We start from the raw sequence: 27650 nt of genomic DNA, 5'->3' as shown, positions 1-27650 counted from the left end.
CTAAACCACTGATCAGAGCATTCACCAAAGCCTTTATGACCTAATCATGACTTCCTTCCTTCCAAGGTCCTGCCATGGTCCTGGGAGTGTTCAAGAATTAACACTTGGAGCAGTTTCTGTTGAGCCTCCTGTCCCTGGGGTTGGCAGTGATAGCTCAGGGCAGTGACTTATGGCCCTTAAAATTGCCTGTTCCAAGAAACCATTTCAATTACATTTGTCATTCTGCAAGCTTCAATCTAACCCTGTCATTTATGGATCTCTGTGGCTTCAGTGACCTTCACAGACCTTCCATTTCAGTCACCCATTCCAAGTGTCCAAACTGGACCTTATCATTCTTCACACTATTCTGCTTTAGAAATATTAAATCCTGCAGTCTCTCTGTAATCTGAGACCCCTCTCCTACACATCCTCCTATGCATGCTCCTACTATATGCATTCCTTTTGATCTCTAAGACACATCTAATTCTCTTACCTCTCTACTTCTCCCAGGTGATCAGCCACCTTTCAGCATCTCTAGGTTTCCTACCCATGTGGCCTCTCCTAGTGTCATCCCTCACCTTCTATGCATGATTTTCCTGGACCACTAGCCTAGTGGAACTTTCTATCGGGTTCTCTACAACTTGGTGTCTTTCCCTGTCTTATACTCAGAGCTCTGCTAAAGAAGATCAATCAGCCATGAAATACAGCCTCATGTAGTGGGGGAACCCTCAATGTCACCTTTGATCATCTCTAATTCTTTATTTTGACCACATTCACCAACCCCCTTCTATTAAACATCTCTGCTACTGAATGTGTGTTTTTCTTAAATGAGTGCCAGATTTCTGTTCTGTTGTAGTCTGTCCTCCTCAGGCATAGTGAAGGGAGTAGATTTTCTTAGTGTTTGTGATCTTGAGAAAATGCAGGAAACTGGACTTGCAGGTTTGCTGTAAGAATGGGGAGTAATGGCAGGTGGAGGAGTGGATGGGACCATCTTTTTTTTTCTCTTATTACAGCATAAAACAAAGACAGCTACAAAACAAAGGTGAGTTAATTTGCTGGCCAACAAAGAAGGGCCATGCCAGACAGAAAAAGATTTCGCTGATTCTCTCCAAGCAGAATTTTGAAGGACCAGATGTAGAAGCAGTAATGGAATTTATTCCCTATCACAAGGGATTTGAGGCATTATGTTTTGATTGGCTTATTTGGAAATGTTTCCTTTTGTTTGGCCAATTCTAGCCTACATCAAAAAAGTGTAGGCACGGTTTGCAAAGAGGTTCCTGGTGGGTAAAGGCTCCATGGGGTTTGAGTCTCTCAGTGGACACCTTTGTCTGCTCATGCTTGGAGTTTTAACACTGGAGTGTGTTTCTTGGTTCTGGACTTTGGGAAGCTGAGACATGTTGAGGGCTCTTCCAGATGATTGGGAAAATGGCACTGACATATGGATACCTGAGGCCAGGCAGATAAATATCTTGAAAGTATCTGTTGTGTTATTCTCTGTGTTTAGTTACCTTTGGTAATACTCTTAATCTGCTTCTTATGTAAACCTTTTTAGGATGGCCAACTGTCCTGGCTTTCCTGGCCCTGAGACAGTACCAATTTCCACCCTACCTTGCAGCTTGGACTTTAATGTCCACTCAGGCTGGAGTTCTCCAATGAAACTGGTAACCTGAGGTCAGGATCCTGCTAGCTACTGTGCTTGGTGGGACATCCCAAGGGCAAGTGGGGGCACAGGTGTGTAACTGTTAGCGATGCCCACTGGAACACCCTGTCTGCATTGCTGTCCAGCACATTTCTAGGCCAGGTGTTATTGATGAAGCTTGTATGTTTCCTTTCGGTTCATGTTGCTCTTCAACTGCAACCTTTGCATAAATTGTCCTGTTTGTTTGGAACATCCCCTCTGCTTTGTATACACTGTTCCTCCCTCTGCCGTCCCTGTCTAACCCTTGCATATCCTTCAGCTCAGTTGTTACTTCCTCAAAGAAGTAAGGCCATCTTCACTTCCACTCCCAGGTGAGATTAGGTCCACCTACTTGCTTCCTGCAAGGAAGGAAGGTCTTCCTAGGTCTCCTGCTTTTCTTCCCTTCCCTTCCCTTCCCTTCCCTTCCCTTCCCTTCCCTTCCCTTCCCTTCCCTTCCCTTCCCTTCCCTTCCCTTCCCTTCCCTTCCCTCCCCTCCCCTCCCCTCCCCTCCCCTCCCTTCCTCCTTCCTTCCTTCCTTCCTTCCTTCCTTCCTTCCTTCCTTCCTTCCTTCCTTCCTTCCTTCCTTCCTTCCTTCTCTCCCTCCCTCCCTCTCTCCCTGCTTGCTTTCTCTTTCTCTCTTTCTCTTTCTCTCTCTCTCTCTCCCCCTCTCTCCTTCTTCCCTCCCTCCCTCCCTCCCTCCCTCCCTCCCTCCCTCCCTCCCTCCCTCCCTCCCTCCCTCCCTCCCTTCCTTCCTTCCTTCCTTCCTTCCTTCCTTCCTTCCTTCCTTCCTTCCTTCCTTCCTTCCTTCCTTCCTTCCTTCCTCATTCTGGAATTTTTTTTTCTTATAGCATTTTGACCTCCTGACCCACTGTAACCTTCATGGGTTGCAGTGGGAGGGAGTGAGGAAGGAGGAGAAAGTGGGTGTGGTGAAACAGTGCACTCAGTTTGGATTTCTCATGTTAGTCTGGGTGACTTACTTATCCAAACAACAAACCCTGTGGGGATGCTGCATCATGAACTGTTTCAAGAAAACACAATGCAGGATGTGAGGTTTGGAGCAATTTCTGCTGAGCCTCATGTCCCTGGGGTCAGCAGTGATAGCTCAGGACAGTGACTGATGGCCCTTAATATTACCTCTTCCAGGAAACCATTTCAATTACGTTCATCATTCTGCACATGCATACATGCATGATTATTTTGGACAGGTTTCTATTTATAAAAGTTAATAATACGTGGCTACATACATAAATACATTTGGATTATGTGGAAATTAACATACATAACTTACACCTCCTTTCCCAGAGCTGGATTTAACTAATTGAGTACTTTCTCCAAGTCTTCTCTCATCCCCTTTGAGATTCTCATATTAGTTCCTTCTCCTCTGCATCCAGCACTGAACATTTCCTCCTCTGTTTTTTCCACCAGGCTTTGAACCCCTAGGGGCAGGGACTATGTCTTCTCATCACTATAGCTCCAGATTGTACTCCGCAGCCTGGCACATAGTAAATGCACAACAAGCATATGTTTGTTGAAGATTATATCCCTTGTCAAAAACCTTAAATAGGTCCTTGTTTCCTCCTCTGAAATAGGCCAACTGCTGACTGGTATTAAAGCCCCTGCACAGCTTGGCCCTGGGTTACCCCTCTTTCCTTATCCCCCATTTCTCTTTGTGTGCCCTGTGCTCTGGCCAGACTGGACTCCATGCCTTCCCCCTTCTGATCTTTGCCTGTGCCAAGGGCATGCAAAGCTCTTTGTTGAATGTCTGTGTTTTCTGCAATGTCCAGCTTAGTGCCATCTCTTCCAAGTAGTTTTCAGTGAAGTCCTTAGCCTAACAGAGTTTCTTCCTGCTCTTCGAAATAGTCACTCATCTTTGCTTATGGCCCTAAGGATTCAATCTGGGTTTGTAATTATTGACATGGATGTCTTATCGTGCTGGAGTCAGAACAATTCTAGAGCAAATCTGCATAACTTTGCTGTAATTCCCATGGACATAGAATAGCTAGAAGATATACTTCCAGGAGTGACAAGACTTAAAGAAATTCTAATTACGTTTTTATTTCTGAGTTTGCTTTAAGAAATAAATTCTTAGGCTGGGCGCGGTGGCTCATGCCTGTAACCTCAGCACTTTGGGAGGCCAAAATGGGAGAATCACCTGAGGTCAGGAGTTTGAGACCAGCCTGGCCAACATAGTGAAACCCTGTCTCTACCAAAAAAAAAAAAAAAAAAAAAAAAAAAAAAAGCTAGGCATGGTGGCAGGCGCCTCTAATCGCAGCTGCTCAGTAGGTTAAGGCAGGAGAATTGCTTGAACCTGGGAGGTGGAGGTTTTCAGTGAGCTGAGAGCATGCCAGCTTGGGCAACAAGAGTGAAACTCCGTCTCAAAAAAAAAAAAAAAAAGCAAGAAAGAAAATAAATTCTTAAAAAATGTTATTCTTTGTGATAATAAAGAGCCTATCTTTATTTCTTCCTTGTGTATGTGTATGTGTGTGTGTGTTTGTAATTATTTCTATTTTTTCACTCTCTTCTTAAAACTATGAGGAAGTAATAGTCTCTCTTCCAAATACTGTTAGTCCAAAGTCTTGTTTGGAGAATCAGACTGTTCTTTGTTTGGACCCTGGCTGCTTGCTTCCAATTCTCAACTCTTTCCACGTGGCAGGCCACCAACAAGGAATAGTGTTCCTAGTCCATTTGGATGAATCCTTCTCTTAATCCCTTCCCTCTGGGATTTAATGCTAACAGGTTTTTAAATTTTACATTTCAAAATGATTGAGTAAATTTTCCTTTATAATTGGGAAAAGGCAAGATTTTTAACTAAGAATTTTGCTTTTGCATTAGGTTTACACTGCATTAAGATATATATGTATGAAATAGAGCTATGATATACTGTAAATATACTATATGATATATATGTATGAAATAGAGCTATGATATACTGTAAATATGCATTAAATAAAGCTATGCTCTATTTAAAAACCTGATTCTGAACACATGGTTCTCATGAAAAATTATAATACCTTGAATGGAGACTGACACCTGAGCTGATAGTAGCAGTAGTTTGAAGGAGTAGTGATTCATTCCATCAATCCCTCAACAAATGTTGATTGAATCTCTGTAATGTGGCATCATTCTGGATGTGTGATATTGTGATGTGAAATAGAATTGTATCCAAAGTAATTCCTACAATTTCAATTTTGAAACTAGAGAAGAGGAGCTTTTTCTTTTTGAAGACCAAGATTACAGTTGCCCTTTATTAAGCAACCTGCATGTGTAAGAACTGTATGAGATGTGCCATGTGCCTTATAATTACAGTTTACTCTTCTGCTCCTCTGTGTTTGCTTCAGCAGCACATATATTAAAATTAACAATACAGACAAGATTAGCATGGCCTCTGTACAAGGATGTTGCTTCTCTGTATATACTTATACATTTGGCTTTGGGATCATGCAAATATTTTATATATTTGTAAAATAAAATTAGATTTTAAAAGAACAATCCCTAAGAACAAAAAATAAAATAATAAAAGCAAAAAACCTATGATTCCTGTTGGTGATGTTAATCGCATAGAGAATAATTATTCTAATTGACTTTAATACACATGAATTTCACTGAAGGTCAGTATATTCAAGGATAAAAGAACTAAAAATGAGATTTAAAACTTTTTGCAATGACTTTATTGTTGATGGTAGATTGGACTTGCTGTTATGAGACTGCTGTGTGGGTGATGTGAGACAAAGCAAATGAACAATACAAATGTGATCATTTGGATTTTTATTCTGGTAATCTTGAAAATCCATTTTCTTGATATGGGAAGAAGGAGACAGAGAAAAAAGACGAAATTAAGTGAAAACTTTATAGTCCTAAAATTGAATTGTAAGTATCTGTAAAAGCTCCTGAGGTCTTTTATCTTAAACAAAACAAAACCAGGACATATTTTCCAGATCCCTTCACTTAAAAGGCCTAATAACAATGAGCAAATGGCCGACTTAATATCAATGATCAAATGCCCAGGTTATGGTCTCTCAACACCATGTCCCATTTAAAAGGAACCAGGAGTCCATGGCAAAATTACTTATTCTGGGTAAAAATATGCAAAAGTAGCCTGGAACATTATGTAATTAATAGGTAGTAAGGAGGCTATCAAGACTACTAGAGTCTCATCAGAAGGACCCAGGAATAAACTTGTCAACACTTTTATAAGCAGAAATTGGGACAGTTTGAGACCAGGTGCGGTGGCTCACATGGGCAATCCCAGAATTTTGAGATGCTGAGGCGGGCGGATCACTTAAGGTCAGCAGTTGGAGACCAGCCTGGCCTACATGGTGAAACCTCATCTCTACTAAAAATACAAAAATTAGCCAGGCGTGTTGGTGCATGGCTATATAATCCCAGCTACAGAAGAACTGCTTGAACCTGGGAGGCAGAGGTTGCAGTGAGCTGAGATCCTGCCACTGCATCCTAACCTGGGTGACAGAGTGAGACTCCATCTAAAAAAAAAAAAAAAAAGAAGAAGAAATTGGGACAAAATTTGAGCATCAATAAAAGCAAAAGCTGCAAAGGACTTAAGCATGTCAACTATGTTTATATCTCTAAGTTAATAGTAATACTAAAACACATTAGTCGGTGTTGCTGGGTGCTCAGGAATCAACTCATTACATTGAAAACAAATAGAAGGAAAAAACCCAAATATTTTTACTGGCTTTTCTATATGAATGATATCACTGGATAACCAAACACTAGATAAGGAGAATTTGTCTTTACAGAAATATTTCAGTCAATAAATAAAGAAGGGACAATAGAATGAGAATGTCATCATTTTGCAACCCTAATGAACTGATATATGCATTGAATATCAAAGCCAATAAAGTTGCAAAAAGAGAGACAGCCAAACAGTATACATCTCTTGATGGAAGAGCCCAGTACTACCCGTGTAGGATTCTTGCCTTCTGTGGTGCTTCTTGGCCTCCCCAAAATTGAGGCTCTAGATCTAACCACCCATTTATGAGAATTACAGTGTACAAGGAAACACATTAAACTAAGTCATGGGTTTGCAACCACCAAAATCCAGACAGTGGGAAACTTTACAGGACAAACAATTCAGTTTCTTCAACAAATAAATTGCAAAGGAAAAAGAAAACTAGATAGAGAACCAAAAAGATTAAGTGAGACTTTAAAGATGTATCCACCAACTGCAAGGAGTGGCCCTTATTTGGATCTTTATTTAAATGAACAAATAAACAGACAAAAAACCTACGACGACACTATTTATGACATTTATAAGAAAATTGGAAAATTAATATTTTCTTGTCAACTCCTAATTTCTAAGGTGTGAAAATGGTATTGGGAATATGTTAAAAAGTATATTTTATGAATACACATGAAAATATTTACTGGTTAAATGATGTTTTGTATAATGGGTGTGGGTGAGTAGTAGAATAAGATTGGACTTGGGTTGCTGATTGTGGGGCTGGGCTATGGGTACTTGGGGTACATTAGACTTTTCTGTCTACCTTTATGTATATTTGAAATCTTGCGTAGTAAAAGGTAAAAGATAAAAGTAACAACAACAACAAAACAGCATCAACAAAACAAAAATGAAAATCAACTTTGCTGTGAATTGAATAGTGTCATTCCATATTATTAATAAGGAAGTTGTGGCTTGGAGGAGCTAACAGCCTCACCAGGACACAATCAGTCAATGACAAAGCCAATTTCATACCCAGGTCTTTTTCAAGAGGAAACATGTTTGGCCCGGTGCAGTGGCTCATACCTGTAATCCCAGTACTTTGGGAGGCCGAGGCGGGCAGATCACTTGAGGCTAGGAGCTTGAGCACAGCCTGACCAACATGGCAAAACCCCATCTCTACTAAAAATACAAAAATTTGCTGAGCGTGGTGGCTTATGCCTGTAATCCTAGCTACTCAGGAGGCTGAGGCAGGAGAATCACTTGAATCCGGGAGGCAGAGGTTGCAGTGAGCCGAGATCACACCACTGCACTCCAGCCTGGGTGACAGAGAGAGACTCTGTCTCATAAAATAAATAAATAAATAAATAAATAAATAGAGAAAACATGTTCACTTTTTTTTTTTTTTTTTAAGACGGAGTCTCACTCTATCGCCCAGGCTGGAGTGCAGTGGTGCAGTCTCGGCTCAGTGCAAGCTCCGCCTCCCGGGTTCATGCCATTCTCCTGCCTCAGCCTCCCGAGTAGCTGGGACTACAGGCGCCCGCCACCACACCCGGCTAATTTTTTTGTATTTTTAGTAGAGATGGGGTTTCACCGTATTAGCCAGGATGGTCTCGATTTCCTGACCTTGTGATCTGCCTGCCTTGGCCTCCCAAAGTGCTGGGATTACAGGCATGAGCCACCACGCCCAGCCAACATGTTCACTTTTTTGCCATACTACATTGCATACCTAAAATTAAATAATGCAATTTCAAAAATATCAAATTTACAAGAAAAAATTAATTAGCAGAAAAGCATTTTACAATTAAACGTTTCTTCCATAGATATTTCTTAAATGTTTGGTCCCTGACCTCATTGCCACATTAAAATAAGATATATAATCATACTCAATTAAGTCCAAACTTATGTGTGCAGTAATTTAAAGTTTAATTTTTGAGTATTCCGTGAGGCTTTGTAAAAGCATCCCCGTGATACTTCACACATTCTGACACCAGAACAGTTTGAGAAATATTGATTTAGAGGTTGGTGACAAAAGGTTTTGTGAATTTTCAGCACACACAAAGGTTAGAATGTGTCAGTGGGCATTATACTCTGAATAGCCATGTTAAGTACTAAAATATTTTAATGACAGAGAGTATGCCCTGCTGTTGGCAGTGAAACTGTGTTACTATTAGCATATTTTACAAGTTGAGTCTATTTTGTGTTCTAACTTGAAGCAGCTTTATTTCCTGCCCCATTACACGATAGTGCTTTTATAATATGTAATAAATGTCTCCAATTCAACTCATTTTAAGACATGGATTTATAATGCCATGAACTTGGTACAAACCTTTAAAATGTTTTAAAACATATTTTTTCTTAGTTTTAAACCTTAAATTATTCCACTCATGGTTTTTATGTTAAAAAATATTTCATTAAACTTGCCAAATTTTATTGTAAAATACTTGAATAAGAAGTCTAAAAAATAAATGCACAAGACATTTTGTTCTTCCTCAGGTTCAGATGATGAGTATGGGAAATCTTTTTTCTGTGTAGCTCAGTTAGCAATTTTTTATTTTTTGTTATATTTTATTTAGAAGCAGCATATATACTTTTTAAGTTAACAAAATTGGCCCTACCTGGGACTGGAACAGTTTGGCAGAACTATAGGAAGTTACCCTGGAGTTCCATTTTCTCTGCCAGATGTGATTTTGCCATGACTTGATATCTGTCTGTTAGGCCTGACTCTTACCACGTGGCACAGGGAACCTTATTTTAAACAACCAGAGTTCATCAGCAATCTCATTAAATACCTGGCATGTCTTATCATTCATGAGCATTGAGTGGTCTTGGACCTCACAGTTACATTGTCCCATCTGCACACAGGGAGAACTCTGATGCTTCAGACTCAGAAGCCTCTTAGTAAAGGATTTGGGTGAACAAAGTCGCTTTCCCAGAGGGTCTCTGAGAGCCCCCTGTTCGACTCATACTCAGTTATAATCCAGTTCTACATAGATTAACATCTTTACATGTTCCATAGTTTGAGAGAAGGGGACCTCCAGTTCTCTAAACACTCTTAGATGTTGCCTTCTTCTGAAGTAGATTTACAACAAGAAACCTAGAAAACACAGGACACTAGCAGATTTATGTGTTTTTTGTTTGTTTGTGTGTTTTGGGGATGGAGTCTTGCTCTGTTGCCCAAGCTGGGGTGCAGTGGCTCGATCTTGGCTCACTGCAACCTCCACCTCCTGGGTTCAAGTGATTCTCCTGCCTCAGCCTCCTGAGTAGCTGGGACTACAGGTGCACACCACCACAACCAGCTAATTTTTTATTTTTAGGAGAGACGGGGTTTCACCATGTTGGCCAGGCTGGTCTCGAACTCCTGACCTCATGATCTGTCTGCCTCAGCCTCTCAAAGTGCTGGGATTACAGGTGTGAGCCACTGGGCCTGGCCACAGATTTATGTTTTTAAGAGGACATTGCCTTTATGAAACTGCCTTAAACTCATGAGGCAGGACAGGCTGAGATGAGCAAAGATAAACAAAGATGAAAGGCATAGTTTCCAAATAAAATCAAGAGGGAGGAGATGTCAAGCATTCTGGATTCAGCAGAGAATCAGATTAGTGAAAACGAATTCAGAAAAGTTCAGTTACAGAGGATAAGGACAGGGAAATAAAATGAATGAGGAGACTGTAGCTATGTTGGACAGATCTCAGACATCCAATGTAAGTACTTACAAAAGAGAGATCAAATGGAAGAGAGGAAATTCAGTAAGTGCTATAAGACAGCTTTGATTTACCAAAAGCTTTTGTGAAAAAAAATCAAAGCTATCATTAAATATGTGTCAATTGTAAGATGTATTGCATTTTGATTTCAAAAAATGAAAAAAGATAGGAAGCAGCTGTAAAGGTAAGCTGAGGCTGGAGCCGAACCGGGAACGAAGACACAAGGCAAATGGCAGTGAGAATAGCCTTTTATTAGGGCTTGTGGGCGAGGTTCTTCGGTCCAAAGGCATGGGCCGAGGAAGTCGTGCTGAGGGAGGAGGGTAGGGGCTTTTTATAGCCTGAGAGGTAGGGAAGCTGGTTGTGCAAACAGGGCCTGGGGGGTCTTGAAACTACTAGGGCAGGAGTTGAGTAAGGGTCATGAGGAAGGGGTCTCTGGAAACTGTTAACCGAAACTGCTGAGCTTGTGGAATGCAAGTGAGCTGCAGGTCATGGGGGAGTGTGGTTGCCCAGCCAGAACTCTGACGCGTGTAAGTCTGCGGGTGTGTACAAGGGTGAAGGGAGTCTTTAACAAAAGGCCTGCTACGCCGGGTAATGCCGCCATGTTGGGTCTAGATTCCTGCCTAACAGCAGCAAGTTAGAATTTAGGAAATGCAGAAACAGAAAAAAATTATGATATAGAAATTGTTATAGGCCATATCCTCTGAGTCTAAGTAGTTCAAATAAACGTCAAGTAAAGAGGTTTGAATCAAAACCTATAAACATTACAAATTTTAAAACACTCTCCTGAAGAAATTATTCATGCAAGAGGAAGTGAAAAAATATAATTACACATTATGTAGAAGATAACAAAAACAACAGTATTCATTTCAGAAATTATCATGTAACTACAGTCTATACTGAGAGGACCTCACATTCTTTTAATAAATGTAAACAATATATTCAGTAAGTGGTGTTGGAACAGTTGGTTAATTTAGAAAAAATTTAAATTTTTAACATATGTAATTGTAAATTCCAGATGGATTGAAGAGTTAAATAAAAATTAAACCATAAAAACATAAAAATACCATGAAAGTAAATGCTCCTCAAATTTCTGAGGGAGAAGCTTCAAATGAATGGAAAGTAAAATGTATTCATGGATTTAACTACATAGAAGGCTTAAATGAATACTTGTTGAAAAACATTCAAATGAGAAGTTAAAGTAAAATAACATGTAATACAAATTTTGTAAAGTAGTATGTAAAAGAGTTTTCAAATGGACAAAAAGGAGATAGATGAATAGGTAAAGGAAAATACTTTATTGTTCTAATAGAAAAGCAAGTGACTGGTTAATAATCATATGGACAGATTCAACTTTATTTCTAATCAATGAAATATAAACTCAAGCAATGACTAAATAGCATTCCCCCACCTCCAGCAATTACTTTCAAAAAAAGAAGTTTGCAAACGCAGTGCTAGTGATGGTGATGGGCAGAGATCAAGTTTATATTGTGCTGTTGAATACTGCTAAGTGCAGTGCTTTTGATAAGCAGTTTTGCAACATGTATTAATGTGGGGAAAAGAAAGAAAGATCAGACTGTTACTGTGTCTATATACAAAGAAGTAGACATGAGACTCCATTTTGTTCTGTATTTGAGATGCTGTTAATCTGTGACCCTACCCCCAACCTTGTCCTTGAAAGAGACATGTGCTGTGGTGACTCAAGGTTTAAAGGATTTTGGACTGTGCAGGGTGTGCTTTGTTAAACAAGTGCCTGAAGGCAGCTTGCTGGTTAAAAGTCATCACCATTCTCTTAATCTCAAGTACCCAGGAACACGTACACTGCCAAAGGTCGCAGGGACCTCTGCCTAGGAAAGCTAGGTATTGTCCAAGGTTTCTCCCCATGTGATAGTCTGAAATATGGCCTCGTGGGAAGGGAAAGACCTGATTGTCCCCCAGCCTGACACCTGTGAAGGGTCTGTGCTGAGGAGGAGCAGTACAAGAGGAAAGAAGGCCTCTTGGCGGTTGTTGGCAGTTGAGATAGAGAAAAGCATCTGTCTCCTGCCCATCCCTGGGCAATGGAACATCTCGGTATAAAACCTGATTGTATGTTCTGTTTACTGAGAAAGGAGAAAGCCGCCTTAGGGTGAAAGGCGGAACTTCCTAGCCCAATGCTGCTCTTTATGCACTAAAAAGGTTTATGGAGATGTTTACATATGCATATCAAGGCACAGCACTTTTCCTTAAACTTATTCATGTCACAGATCTTTATTCATATGTCTTACTGCTGACTTTCTCCCTACAATGATCCTATTATCCTGCCACTTCCTTTTCTTTAAGATGGTAAAGATAATTATCAATAAATACTAAGGGAACTCAGAGACCGGTGCTGGCATAGGTCCTCTGTATGCTGAGCGCCGGTCCCTTGGGCCCACTTTTTCTTTCTCTATACTTTGTCTCTGTGTCTCATTTCTTTTCTCAAGTCTCTCGTTCCACCTAAGGAGAAACGCCCACAGGTGTGGAGGGGTAGGCCACCCCTTCATATTAAGAACCTCAGAAATATCTTTAGTTTTTGACTCAGCAAATACTGTTTCAGGGAATTTCTCAAGGGAATATTTGAAGTAAAAAGAATGCTTCCTGCAAAAATACATTGATATTATTTATAATACTTGACAACCAGAAACAATCTAAATGTTAAACCATAAGGGAATGGCTAAGTAAATTATGGGATTTCTGAGATGGACTATTACTAATTTTTATTATGCTTATACATTTGAAATAACAGGAAATGCTAACTTGATATCCTTAAGTTAAAAGATCAGGTCACAGAATCACATAGCAAATCTACAATTTTATTTATATGTGAACAGAAAGAAAAACCTCATGAAAAAGCAAAAATGATAACAGTGGTTATCACTGGGTTGTGGAATTAGGAGTGTTTTAAATTTTCTTTTAAATGTGTATTCTCCAGGATTACTACAAATGAGCATATAATACTTTGATCATTAAAATATGATTAAAATTTTCTTTCTATATAGTGATGAAGAAGCACTTGGGAAAGGATTAACAATACTTAATTAACAATTAAGATATTTTGAAGGTTGGCGGCAATTTTAATACAAAGAAAGGATTAGGGGAATGGACATCCGAGGCTCAACACTTGTTTAATAGTGTCCACTTTTTTCTATTCCTGGTTCTGATTTCCCTTCTTGTTTTTTTTTTAATTTTTAAATTTTATTTATTCATTTATTTATTTTTATTTTTATTTTTTGAGACAGAGTCTCACTCTGTCGCCACGCTGGAGTGCAGTGGTGCAGTCTCAGCTCACTGCAATCTCCATCTCTTGGGTTCAAGTGATTCTCCCACCTCAGCCTCCCGAGTAGCTGGGATTACAGGCACATGCCACCACACCCAGCTAATTTTTGTATTTTTAGTAGAGATGGAGTTTCACCATGTTGCCCAGGATGGTCTCGATCTCCTGACGTCTTGATCTGCCTGCCTCGGCCTCCCAAAGTGCTGGGGTTACAGGTGTGAGCCACCATGCCTGGCATATTCATTTATTTTTAACATTTGTGGGTACCTAGTAGGTGTATATATTTATGGAATATGTGAGATATTTTGAATCAGGCATGTAATGCACAATAATCACATCAGGGTAAATAGGATATCCATCACGTCAGGCATTTATCCTTTCTTTGTGTTCAATCAAATTATACTCTTAGTTATTTTAAAATGTATAGTATATTATTGTTGACTCTAGTCACCCTGTAGTGCTACCAGATACTAGATCTTGTTCATTTTATCTAACTATATTTTTGTACTCATTAGCCACCCCCACTTCCCCCACCGCCACTATCCTTCCTAGCCATTGGTAAGTACCATTCTACTGTGTATCCCCATGAGTTCAGTTGTTTTAATTTTCTTTAGCTTCCACAAATAACTGAGAACATATGAAGTTTGTCTTTCTGTACCTGGTTTATTTCACTTAACATAATGACCTCCAGTTTCATCAATGTCATTGCAAATTACAGAATCTCATTCTTTTTTTATGGCTGAAGAGTACTCCATCGTGTATATGCATCACATTTTTTCTTATGCATTCATCTGTTCATGGACCCTTACGTTGCTTCCAATTCTTAGCGATTGTGAATAGTGCCGTAAAAAACATGGGAGGGCAGATATCTCTTCGATATACTGATTTCCTTTCTTTTGGGTATATATCTAGCAGTGGGATTGCTAGAACATATGATAGTTCTATTTTTAGTTTTTTGAGGAACCTCCATACTGTTCTCCATAGTGGTTGTGCTAATTTACATTCCCACCAACAGTGTATGAGGGTTCCCCTTTCTCCACATTCTTCCCATCATTCATTATTGCTTGTCCTTTGGATAAAAGTCATCTTAACTGGAGTGAGATGTTATCTCACTGTAGTTTTGATTTACATTTCTCTGAAGATCAATAATCCTGAGTACCTTTTCATATGCCTGTTTGGACTCAAGCAATCCTCTCATCTCAGCCTCTCCAGTAGGTGGGACCACAGGCTTTTTAACTTTATGTGATCCCACTTGTCTTCTTTTGCTTTGGTTACCTGCACTTGTGGGGTATTACTCAAGAAATCTTTGCCCAGTCCAATATCTGGGAGAATTTCCCCAATGTTTTCTTTTAGTAGTTTCATAGTTTGAGGCCTTAGACTTAAAAATTTAATCCATTTTGATTTGATTTTTGTGTATGACAAGAGATGAGTGTCTAGTTTTATTCTTCTGCATATGGACATCCAGTATTCCCAGCATCATTTATTGAAGAGACTCTCCTTTCCCCAGTGTATGTTATTGGCACCTTTGTTGAAAATGAGTTCACTGTAGATGTATGCATTTATATCTGGGTTCTCTATTCCATTGGTCTATATGTCTGTTTTTTATGGCAGTACCATGATGTTTTGGTTACTACAGCTCTGTAGTATAATTTGAAGTCAGGTAATGTGATTCCTTCAGTTTTCTTATTTTTGGTCAGGAAAGCTTTGGCTAGTCTGTTTCTTTTGTGGTTCCATATAAATTTTAGTATTATTTTTTCTCTTTCTGTGAAGAATGTCATTGATATTTTGATATGGATTGCATTTAATCTGTACATGACTTTTGGTATTATGGACATTTTAATGATAATGATTCTTCCGACCCATGAATATGGAATATCTTTTCATTTTTTTGGCGTGTCCTCTTCAATTTCTTGCATCAATGTTTCATAGTTTTCATTGTAGAAATATTTCTTTGGTTAAGTTTATTTCTAGGTATTTTATTTTATTTGTAGGTATTGTGAATGGGACTGCTTTCTTGATTTCTTTTTCAGACAGTTTGCTATTGGCATATGGAAATGTTACTGATTTTTGTATGCTGACTTTATGTCCTGCAACTTTACTGGATTTGTCAGTTCTAATAGTTTTTTTTGTGGTGTCTTTAGATTTTTCCAAATATAAGATCATGTCATCTGAAAACATGGATAATTTTACTTCTTCCTTTCCAATTTGGATGCCCTTTATTTATTTCTCTGTCTGATTGCTCTAGCTAGGAATTCCAGTACTATGTTGAATAATGGTAGTGAAATTGAGCATCCTTGTCTTGTTGTTGATCTTAGAGGAAAGGCTTGCAATTTTTTGTCATGCAGTATGATACTAGCTGTGGGTCTGTTTTATATGGCTTTCATTATGTTGATGTATGTTCCTCCTATATCTAATTTTTTAAGTTTTATTTTTATCATGAAGGGATATTGAATTTTATTAAATGCTTTTCCAGCATCAATTGAAATGATCATATGGTTTTTGTCCTTCATTCTGTTTATATGATGTATCACATTGATTTGCATGTTAAACCATCCTTGCATCCCTGGGATAAATCCCACTAGGTCATGATGAATGATCTTTCTAATTTATTGTTGATTTCAGTTTGCTGGTATTTTGTTGAAGATTTTTGCATCAGTGTTAATCAGGGATATTGGCCTGTAGTTTTCTTTTTTTTGATGTGCCTTTGGTTTTACTATCAGGGTAATACTGACCTCAGAGAATGAGTCTGGAAGTATTCTCTCCTTGATTTTTCAGAATAGTTTGAGTAGGATTAGTATTAGTTCTTGTTTAAGTGTTTGGGAGAATTCAGTAGTGAAGTCATTGGATCTTGGGCTTTTCTTAGGAGCCTTTTAATTGTGGCTTCAATCACATTACTTGTTATTGGTCTGTTCAGGTCTTGAATTTATTCTTGGTTCAGTCTTGATAGGTTGTATGTGTCTAGGAATTTATCCATTTTTTTCTAGGGTTTTCAATGTATTGGCATATAGTTGCTGGTAACAGCCACTAATTATCTTTCAAATTTCTTTGGTGTCTCTTATAATGTCTCCTTATTCATCTCTGATTTTGTTTGAGTCTTTTTTTTTCTTTGTCTGGCTAAGGGTTTGTTGATTTTGTTTATCTTTTCAAAAATCAACTTTTTGTTTCATTGATTTTTTTTTTGTATTTTTTGTGTTAATTTCATTTATTTGTGCTCTAATGTTTATTATTTCATTTCTTCTGCTAATTTTGGGTTTGTTTTCTCTTGCTTTTCTAGTTCTTTAAGATGCATCATTAGGTTTATTTAGAGCTTTCCACTTTTTTGTTTTGGTGTTTATTGCTATAAATTTATTAGTACTACTTTCGCTGTATTACATCAGTTTTGGTATGTTGTGTTTCCATTTTCATTTTTAATTTCCTCCTTAATTTCTTCATTGGCCCACTGGTCATTCAGAAGCATATTGTTTAATTTCCATGTGTTTGCATAGTTTCCAAAATTCCTCTTGTTATTGATTTCTAGTTCTATTCCATTGTAGTCAGAGAAGGTATTTGATATGATTTCAATTTAAATTTTTTTTGAAGACTTGTTTTTGGCCTAACATGTGGTCTATCCTTGAGAACGAGCCATTTGCTGAGGAGAAGAATGTGTATTCTGCAGCCATTGGATGAAATGTTCTATAAATATCTATTAGGTTCATTTCATCTGTAGTGCAGATTAGGTCCAGTGTTTCTTCGCTTATTTTCTTCTGGATGATCTATCCAATGCTGGAAGTGGGGTGCTGAAGTCTCCAACTATTATTGTATTGGAACCTATGTCTGTCTTTAGCTGTAATACTATTTGCTTTATTTATCTGTGTGATCCAGTGTTGGGTGTATACATATTTATAATTGTTATATCCTCTTGGTGTTTTGACCTCTTTATCATTATATGATGACCTTCTTTGTGTCTTTTTTATAGGTTTTGTCTTGAAATATATTTTGTTTAAGTACAGCTACCGCTGCTCTTTCTTGGTTTCCATTGACATGGAATATCTTTTTTCATCCCTTTTTTTCAGTCTATGTGTGTCTTTATAGGTGAAGTGTGTTTTTGTAGGCAACACATCATTGAGTCTTATTTTTTTATTCATTTAGCCACTCTATGTCTTTTGATTGGAGTGTTTAGTCCATTTACATTCAATGTTATTATTTATAAGTTTGGACTTTTGCCATTTTGTTATTTATTTTCTGGTCTTCTCATTCCCCACCCCCTTCCTATTTTCTTTTTAGTGAGGGTGATTTTCTCTGGTGATATGTTATAATTTCTTGTTTTTAATTTTTATATATCTGTTGTATGTTTTTTGATTTGAGGTTATCATGAGGCTTACAAATACTATCTGGTAACTCATTATTTTAAACTGATGACAACTTAACACTGATTGTATAAACAAACTAACAAGCAAAGAGAAAACTAATATAAATTCTACACTTAATCTACACCCTCCTGCTTTTAAACTTTTTGTTTCCATTTATATCTTATTATACTGTGTATGTCCTGAAAAGTTCTAGTTATTATTTTTGATAGGGTCATCTTTTAATCTATCTACTCAAGATTTGAGTAGTTTATGCACCCACAATTACAGTGGTATAATATTCTCTGTTTTTCTGTGTAGCTACTATTACTGATGAGTTTTGTACCTCAGATGATTTTTTATTGCTCATTAAAGTCTTTTTCTTTCAGGTTAAAGAATGCCCTTTAGCGTTTCTTGTAGGACAAGTCTGGTGTTGATGAAATCTCTCTGTTTTTGTTTGTCTGGGAAAGTCCTTATTTCTCCTTCATGTTTAAAGGGTATTTTTGCTGGATATACTATTCTAGGATAAAGGGTTTTTTTTTTTTTTCTCCTTCAGCAGTTTACATATGTCATGTTACTCTCTCCTGGCCTGTAAATTTTCCACTGAGGAGTCTACTGCCAGATGTATTGGGGCTCCATTGTATGTTGTTTCTTTCTCTTGCAGCTTTTAGGATCCTTTCTTTATTCTTAACCTTTGGGAGTTTGATTATTAAATGCTTTGTGGTAGGCTTCTTTGGGTTAAATCTGCTTGGTGTTCTATAAGCTTCTTGTACTTGAATACTGATATTTTTTCTGTAGGTTTGGGAAATTCTCTGTTATTATCCTTTTGAGTAAACTTTCTACCACAATCTTTCTCTCTACCTACTCTTTAATACCAATAACTCTTAGATATCCCCTGTTGAGGCTATTTTTTGAACCTATAGGCATATGTCGTTATTTTTAATTTTTTTTCTTTTGTCTCCTCTGACTGTGTATTTTCAAATAGCCTGTCTTCAAGCTCACTAATTCTTTCCTCTGCTTGATCAGTTCTGCTGTTAAGAGATTCTGATGCATTCTTCTATTTGTCAATTGCATTTTTCAGCTCCAGAACTTCTGCTTCATTCTTTTAAATTATGTCAATCTCTTTGTTAGTTTTGTCTGATAGAATTCTGAATTCCTTCTCTGTGTTATTTTGGATTTCATTGAGTTTCCTCAAAACAGCTATTTTGAATTCTCTGTCTGAAAGGTCACATATCTCTGTCACTCCAGAATTGGTCACTGGTGCCTTATTTAGTTTGTTTGGTAAGGTCATGATTTCCTGGATGGTCTTGATGCTTGTGGATGTTTGTCAGTATCTGGGCATTGAAGAGTTGGATATTTATTATAGTCTTCTCAGTCTGGGCTTGTGTGTACCCATCCTTATTGGGACGGCTTTCTAAGTATTTGATGGGACTTGGGTATTGTGATGTAAGTCTCTGGTCACTGCAGCCATATTTGCTTTATTGGGCACCCCAAACCCAATAACCCTGTGGCTCTAACAGACTTGTAGAAGTACCACCTTGGGAAAATCACTGGGTGTAAAAACTATACCTCTGTGGATCTCAGTTTCAAAAAGACCACTCAGGGTGATGATTCAGGGACAGAATTGTCAGAGAACAGGCAACAAAGTGGAGTGCTATCTGACCTGGAGGTCCTCATTTTCATTTTTAGATGGATAACATCTAAAAACTGAAGTTAAAAACCTGATGCTTAAGAAGAAACATGAAACATTATAGAAGATACTGGATCACTCACGAATATTGATTGCCCAGAGAAGGTGCTAGTGGATGAGGCCAGGAGCACTGGCCTCCTAGGGTATACCAAACCAATGGATTTTACAGTTGGAGGAACTATAGGAATAAACTCTGCATGGCTGAATCTGAAACAAAATTCCAAACCTGGGATGGTGAACCAGTAACGGTTAAAGCTAGAGGATCCTCCTTGGAGTGGTGCTCAGGTTGCTCTGAGTGGAAAGAGGTGAAAAAGGGAGGTCAGATGATGGAATGGAGAATAGGGTAAAAGAAGCCATAGCAGTTTCATAACAAAGCAAAACCAACCTCAAGCACCCAAAAAGTATAATGGTTAGGAGCATTTAGAATCACAACAATTTTTTTTTTGCTGTTGATTTGTGTGAATTTCTTATATATTTTGGATATTAATCCTTTCTCAGATATATGGTTTGCAAATATTTTCTCCTAATATGTAGGTTGCCTTTTCATTCTGTTGATTGTTGTCTTTGCCATGCAGAAGCTTTTTAGTTTAATGCAGTCTCACTTGTTTATTTTCACTTTTGTTGCCTGAGGTTTTGGTGTCATATTTGAAAAATTCTTGCTAATGCTAGTACCAAAAAGCTTTCCCCTCTGTTTTCTTCTAAGAGTTTTACAGTGGCTTTAGGTCTTACACTTAAGTCTTTAAGGCATTTTGAGTTGATTTTTGGGTATGGTGTAAGATGAGGGTTCAATTTCATTCTTTGAAATGTGGCTTTTCAGTTTTCCAAACACCATTTATTGAAGAGACTACCCTTTCCTCATTGTGTATTCTTGGCCCCCTTTTTGAAAATTAGTTGGCCATATATGTATGGGTTTATTTATGGACTCACTCTTTGGTTCCATTGGTTTGTGTGTTTGTTTTTATGCCAGTACCATACTGTTTTGATTATCTTTGTAAGATAATTTGAAATCAGGAAGTATAGTAGAAAGTGTGATGCTTCCAACTAACTGGATTAAAAAATGGGCAAATGACATTTCTCGAAAGAAGACATACAAGTGGCCAACAGGTATATAAAAAGGTGCTCAGAATCACTAATCATCAGGAAAATGCAAATAAAAACCACAATGACAAAACATCTCATATCTGTTAGCATGTCTGTTATCAAATAGACAAGAGATAATAAGTGTTGGTGAGAGTGTGAAGAAAAGGAACTCTTATATGCTGTTGGTGGGAATGTAAATTAGTGTAGCTATTTTAGAAAACAGTATGGAGGTTCTTCAGAAGTTTAAAAATAGAATTATTTTATAATCTAGCACTCATGATTCTAGGTACATATCCAAAGGAAATAAAATCATTGTCTTGAAGAGATATCTGCACCCTGTTCATTGCAGTGTTATACTCAATAGTCAAGATATGGCAATAACTTAAGTGTCCATTGATAGATGAATGGATAAAGAAAATGTGATATACATACACATTTACATACATATATATAACTATATTATTATTTATGAATTTTACATTATAATATTATATTATTCAGCCTTAAAAAGGAAGGAAATCCTGCCATTTGCAACAACATGAATGGACCTGGAGGACATTATGCTAAGTGGAATAAGCCAGACACAGAAATAAAAATACTGCATGATCTCACTTATACGTGAAATCTAAAGGTTATATAGCAACAGAGAGTAGAACTATGGTTACCAGGGCCTGGAATGGAGAGGAGATTTTGGTTAAAGGGTACAAGTTGCAGTTATAAATGATTATAGTTAATAATGCAGTATTATATACTGGAAATTTGCTATGAGAGTAAATTTCACCACACATACACAAAAGTCACCATGTGAGGAGATGGATATGTTAATTTGCTTGACTATAGTAATCATTTCACTATGTATATGTATATCAAAACATGTTGTACCTCTTACATATGTACAGCTTTTACTAAAAGAGAATCACAACAAACCCATGGTTTTGATAGTAATTTGTGTTCCAGAAAATGATTCTGAGTACTCAGAAGGGTTTACATTATTTTCTAGGTACCTTATTTGCAGACTGTAATGTGTATTTTCCATTTAAAAAGAGTTAAGCTAAAAATAATACAACTGAAGGGCATCCTTTATTACCTAGAAAATAACTAAGTGTCCTCATTCTGTCAGATAAGTGAGTCAACCCTGTATATTTTATTGGCCTAACAGATGCTTCCTTTGTCAGTTTAAAACATACATGAGTAAAAGTGAGATTTAAAGGAACAGCTTGGAATGAATGGTATTTCTTAAAATTTTGATTTTCCCAGAAAATTCAATTCTGGTCGAATAATGATGGGCAATAATATATACCAGGGCTATTGCTTTCACATTTATTAATGAATTTGGATTACAAGAAATACTCTAGAACTCTATTAGAAACTGTATAAACAGTATTCAGCTCTGTCTTAACTAGCTGATTGCATTCCATAAAACCATTATTTTTATTCTGTTAACATTTCATGGAAATGGAATTTATTGAGTTTGCCTCATTTATGCTAGATTATCTTTCAACCTCATACACAGGGTTGAATTTTCATCAGAAAGTCACACATAACTGTTTATCTTTTTTTGTGTTAAAGGGGTATGTTTCTTTAGAAACCACCAGCTTAGGATATGGTGTCACTCCGAATGTGATTCCTGTCAGACTACAGTGAGCACAGGTAATGGATATTGTCATAAATGACATTTGGTTCATTAGAATCTGTCAGAATGGACTGGGTAAATTATGGCTGTTGGAAAGAGCACAATACTGCATTGTATTGGGGAAACACACTTGTAAGGAATTCCTGAGCTGGTATTTATTACAACCTGCCACATCATTTCCATTTTCTGCGTTTCATTAAATTTACCGTCTGGGTGTAATCACAAGAGTGAAATGGAAAATGTAATGTAAAATATCTCCTTAAACCCTCCTAAACAAAAATGAACTGAATCATCCATTCAATCAATACAAGTTGAACACCTACTATACACCAACCCTCTGCAATAAAGTGAGGAACAAGACAGTTTCTGTTTTCAACTAGGCCAGAGCCCAGCAGGGGAAATGAATGGACAAAACTAATACTAATGTGATACTATCGTAGAGGTGTTGACAGAGACTGTAGAAGTGGAAAGGAAGGTTCTCTTCCTGGGGGTGACAGATTTAGTCATGGGTGTCTACAAATTAGGTACTGACCATGTTGGGTAGAGATTGTGAGTCACACCTTCTCAATGTGATTGGAATTCTGGGGCTGGTGCTAAGTTAATTGTCCTTTGGCATTTTTGTGGGCTGTGCGCATTACATGGGTGGAATTTAGTGTCATTTTAACTCACCAGAGAAAGTTTGTGGGTCTAGAGGTTTGGAAAACAACTCCCTCTGTAATATGCTGCATTTTAGTGCAAATCTTTCAAATGATTGCACCGTACTTGCTAATCTTTGTCTGATGGAAGCTATCTCATTGTCTGAAGAAAATGGTGTTGATTAAATTTACAGGTAAATGACTTTATTAAAAAATCTCTTCTAGTTTGTTGACAGCATTCATGTTTCATAAAATAGGGGGCTTGATCCTGAATTTCATATGAATAAAAAATTATTAAATTTGACATCTACTTTGAATGCCTTAGATAATTTATTTGGCTTAGTGCCCAGTAAAAGCATGGAAGTGACTTGGACATCAACCACAAAATGGCCTCGGGACCCCTCCCCACTGGATAGACATCTGGAATGGCATATAAGGAATAGACAATGCAGGAGGACATTTAATTAAAGATTGGTATTCAGACAGGAAGGAAGCGTGGTGAGTCTCTCAGCATAAATGGAATAGTGAGTCTCTGAGACAAAAGTTATTTTTTGTGTTTTATAATGATGCTTTGCAGCTTGAAACATTTTAGCTGTAAAATATAGACTATGAACTCATGATGGCATTAAGTCCAGATAGTAATTTTTATGGCAATAATTTATGATATATTTTTATGGGTTTTTTAAAGGGGAAAAGTCTTTAACATTTCATATTTTGCAATTTAAAAAATCCCTCTTCTTGAGCCTTCAGAACCAGAGTGAACACAAAAGTTGTAAGGATTTTATTGAGTTACCTATTATGTGAATCTGGATTTGTAGACATTATTTCCATAGTTAATGAAACTGGCAAGAATCATGATCTAAAACAAAAACATGTTAACTGTTTTGTTTTAAATTTTCATCCACGAGTTGTCACTGTGTTGGTATTGGCATTACCAGGACACAGCTGGGAAAGCCAGGGTTGGAAGTGCAGGTTCCCTGTGTTTGCAGATGTTCATGTAGGAGTTCCTTGACCAAATAGCTGTAGCTATTCAGCATCCCAGCACTTGTGTGCCTGCTTTATGATGAGCTGCCCTGCTCACTCACACCTGCCAGTTCAGGCGTGGGTGTAGCCATTTCTGGGAGGGGTGATGCTCAGCAAATAGTCTTCAAGGCACAAAGGAATTAGAACATTTCTCTCCAAACCATAAACTGTTGTGGAGCTTAAGGAGAATTAATTTCCTTTTAGACCCCAGAGGACATTATGCCCAGACTGCCCCCAGAGGTCACTCTCAACTTGGGAATGATTTTTGCACATGGTGGAAGCATATATTCTCTGGATTCTCCTCTGCTAGTGGGAAGGGCTGGGTTCTCATGTTTGAAATGGCATCTTGAGATGATCATCCAGCCTCTCTTTGAACACCAGCAGAAAGTAGGGGACCTGATCCTCCAATACTAGTTTTCAGATACTATTGTCTGAGTGCCACCTGTAGTTATAGTAGTTCATCTAATGGATAGTAAAACTCTATCAGGCAGCCTCAGTATGCAAATCTTATAGAATAAAAGTATTTATTTTTAAAAATTATAACTAATATTAAACAAAGCAGTCTATCAGAAGAAAGAAAATTTAACCGGGAATAAAATAAACCAGAAGTAGATGACAAAGAGAAGAATAAAGGTATCTGATAAAGCCAGGAATAAGACTAAAATAAAAATTCACACCACAGAGCTCTCCATACTTACTACAGGGGCACAGATTTGATCTGAGCTTTCTAGCAGCCAACTGGGAGAGAGAAACACAATCAGTTGCATAAGTCACAGGTTCATAAGGTAATAAACTAACAGTGTGTCTCAGGAGCAATACAACTGTTTCTTATTTTAACAAGGAAAAAGTTACTGATTTCAGAAAGAAAGTAGCCTTGGCCCACAAAGATGGGGTACTTGATTTTGAAAAGGAAATATTTCAAGATTGTGTCTCTTTAATCTTCTTACCAGATTCATAGCCTGAATAATTATTTTCCAGAAGCTTCTTTCATGAAGAATTTCCTTTTAAGTATTCATAAGGTCATCTTTGGGGATCAGTGGGTGATTTTTAATACACTTAAGCATACTTTTTTTTTGCTTGTTTTGGTAATCTCACTAACTTCAAGGTTTTTTTTTTGTTTGTTTTGGTTTTTGTTTTTGTCACTGAGCAATTTTTGTCAAGTCACCTACCATCAGGATCAAACACTTAGTACAGTAAATTGGGTTTGGATATCCATTAACTGCTGGTGATAAAAGAGGCAGCCCCACATTTAACACATGTAAAATAAAATTTTAAGGAGTTTTTGGCTAGAGATAGGCTACCAATAAAGTTTGAAAATGCCCCAGTCTCTGCTACTTGAATCTAATTATGTGACAGAAGAGATTTGGGAAAGATAAGCCTGCAGTGAAAACAAGGGAGAAATAATCCTGTTTGCAGTAACCATTCTAAGGACAGGAGGAAAAAAAAGAAGTTGACTAAACTTAATATACTCAATGTTGCCAAGATACCAATTAGCAACATAAGTACAAATTTTCCTCAGGTTCATCCAACATACCATCCTGTGTAATAAGCTAGTGTTCATAAAGAGGGGAAAGTAGTTCTTCTATTCCTCAGCAATCTTGGTGGGATTACACTGGATTTTTCTGTTAATTCTGGCCTTTGGTCCCTTTCCAATATTAACTACAGCATGGAGTATAGAATATTGGATGATTAAATAATTATTATTTAAAAATTAGACCTCATGTCAAAGAAAATAAAATATTAGGCATTTTTAAGAATTTAAGACGACACAGACTGTGGATCAAGATGACAGCTTATAATTTTGCATCTACTTCATCGCATATGGCAGATCTCATGAAACGACCTCAAAGTTGTATAAAGAACAGTATCTCTGTGATAGCCCTGGAAAAGAAGACAAAGTTGTACCAACAAACTAAAAACTCTGGGAAATTCCTAATGGTTAAAAAGTAGGCAGTTTATATACATGGATAAATAGGATTATAGGAAACTAGCCCAGAATATATTCAGGAGGAATTCTGTGGTGGAAGCCATTCTGAGAAGTCCCAAGTACTGAATCAGCAATTAAAAAGGAGGTGAGAGGAGAGAAATTGGCATGTGGCCCTGTTGGAGCTGAGCAGTGCATGACAATTGTATTCTCTCCTAGGTAGGTGGTGGGTAAGTGGAACACAAGGACCAGAGAATAATTCATGCTCCAGGTAGCCAGAGACCTCTAGGAGAGATGGGAAGCCCCCAATCTAGACGATATATTACCAGCATATTCTACCAGACCATAATCCTCCCACTTCTCCACGACCACCACAAGCTATAGTAAACAGTTTTGTCAAACAAACGGATGCTTAAGTACAAAGAGAAGAAGACAACCAAGACACAATACTCACCCTGGAAGGGAAGGACCAAACACAACAGAAGAGTTAACGCCCAGAGAAACAGAGCTACCAAAGGGAACAGAAGAATATTTTAAAGTATAGCAAATTACTATCCTTACGTAATGTTAAGGAAACTATTACATTATGGGAAAGTAACAATTAGATATTTTGTACACTAAAAATATGATCATGAAATCATAGATTGACTGATAAGCAGAGTGGAAACAGGTATAGGCCATGTTGGTAAATTGGAAAATTCAGCACAGTGTAAAAGGCTTAGAAATGGGAAGTGTGGGGGAAGATAGAGAAAATTCTAAGATAATATCTATGAGTAGAAAGATGAGACAAGGGAATGGAAGGAAGACTATAATTGATATGGTTAGGCTTTGTGTATCCTCCCAAATCTCATCTTGAATTGTAATCCCCAGGTGTTGAAGGAGGAATCTGGTGGGAGGTGATTAGATCATGGGGGTGGTTCCCCCATGCTGGTCTCATGATAGTGAGCGAGTTCTCATAGATCTGATGGTTTTATAAGTGTTTGACAAATTCCTCCTTTGCTCACTGTTCTCTCTTGCCTGCCCCAGCGTATGACATGCCTGCTTCTTCTTCTGCCATGCTTGTAAGTTTCCTGAGACCTCCTCAGCCATGCAGAGCTGTGAGTCAGTTAAACCTCTTTTCTTTATAAATTGTCCAGTCTCGGGCGGTTCTTTATAGCAGTGTGAGAATGGACTAATACTGTAATCAAACAATTGGAGAAAACCTCGCAGACCTGGAGAAATACACAAATCTTAAGATGAAAAGAGTCCAGAGAGTATCAGTTGGAATGAAAACACAAACATATACATACCCTGATACATTGTGTTAAAATTTAAGAATGTTAAGAATTAGGAGAAATATCCAGAAAACACTCATGATACAAAAAGCAAATTATCCTCCTTTGTTTATGACGATAGAATTGGTGTCAGAGTTTCTGCTAGTAATACTTTGTATCAGAAGACAGAGACACTATTAAGGCCTGAGAAAAACGAATTTTAATTTAGAAATCTGAACTCACCTACACTGGCTGTGTTTCAACTATGAGAGTAAAATAAAAATACCTGTTCAAGTACAACAAGATTATTACCCAAGACTCTGAAATAATTAATCCAGAGTACACCTAGCAAAGCAATAATAACAACAAAAATAAGAATCTAACAAAGAGGAAAACACGAGATGTGAGAAAGAGGGATGAACAAAGAAACTAGTAAAACTTGGAGTTAAGTTCAATTTTAAATTTAGAAAAAAATGGACCAGGTAATATGTCGCATAGTTCAAAAATCAAAATGTATAAAGGAGTATTTATAAATCTTTCTCACCCACTTTCCCCAATCAGTAGGTTTCTCCTCAGAGGAAGCCAATGTCATTAATTCTTGGGTCTCCTTTTAGAGATATTTTATGTGTATATAAGCAAATTAGCATCTATATGCATGTATGTCACTTACACTTTTTAAATTAGATGGCAGTATACCATATTTTGAACCTTCTAAAATTCTGTGAAGATTTGTCAAGGCTCTGTTTCTTTTATTTGTTT

The 27650-nt window shown here is 37.5% G+C and overlaps 1 protein-coding gene and 1 pseudogene across 9 annotated transcripts in view; both read left to right on the top strand.

Annotated features, from left to right (window-relative positions):
- The window catches only part of ADAMTSL3 (ADAMTS like 3), a 411249-nt gene that overhangs the window by 56834 nt on the left and 326765 nt on the right, over window positions 1-27650 (top strand). The gene's annotated exons all lie outside the window — the stretch shown is intronic.
- Window positions 4983-5083, top strand: LOC114679800 (U6 spliceosomal RNA; annotated as a pseudogene).

The sequence above is a fragment of the Macaca mulatta genome, chromosome 7, assembly GCF_049350105.2.
Source record: "Macaca mulatta isolate MMU2019108-1 chromosome 7, T2T-MMU8v2.0, whole genome shotgun sequence".
Lineage (NCBI taxonomy): Eukaryota > Metazoa > Chordata > Mammalia > Primates > Cercopithecidae > Macaca > Macaca mulatta.
The sequence above is the reverse complement of the archived record's forward strand: the minus strand, read 5'-3'. Positions and strand labels throughout refer to the sequence as shown.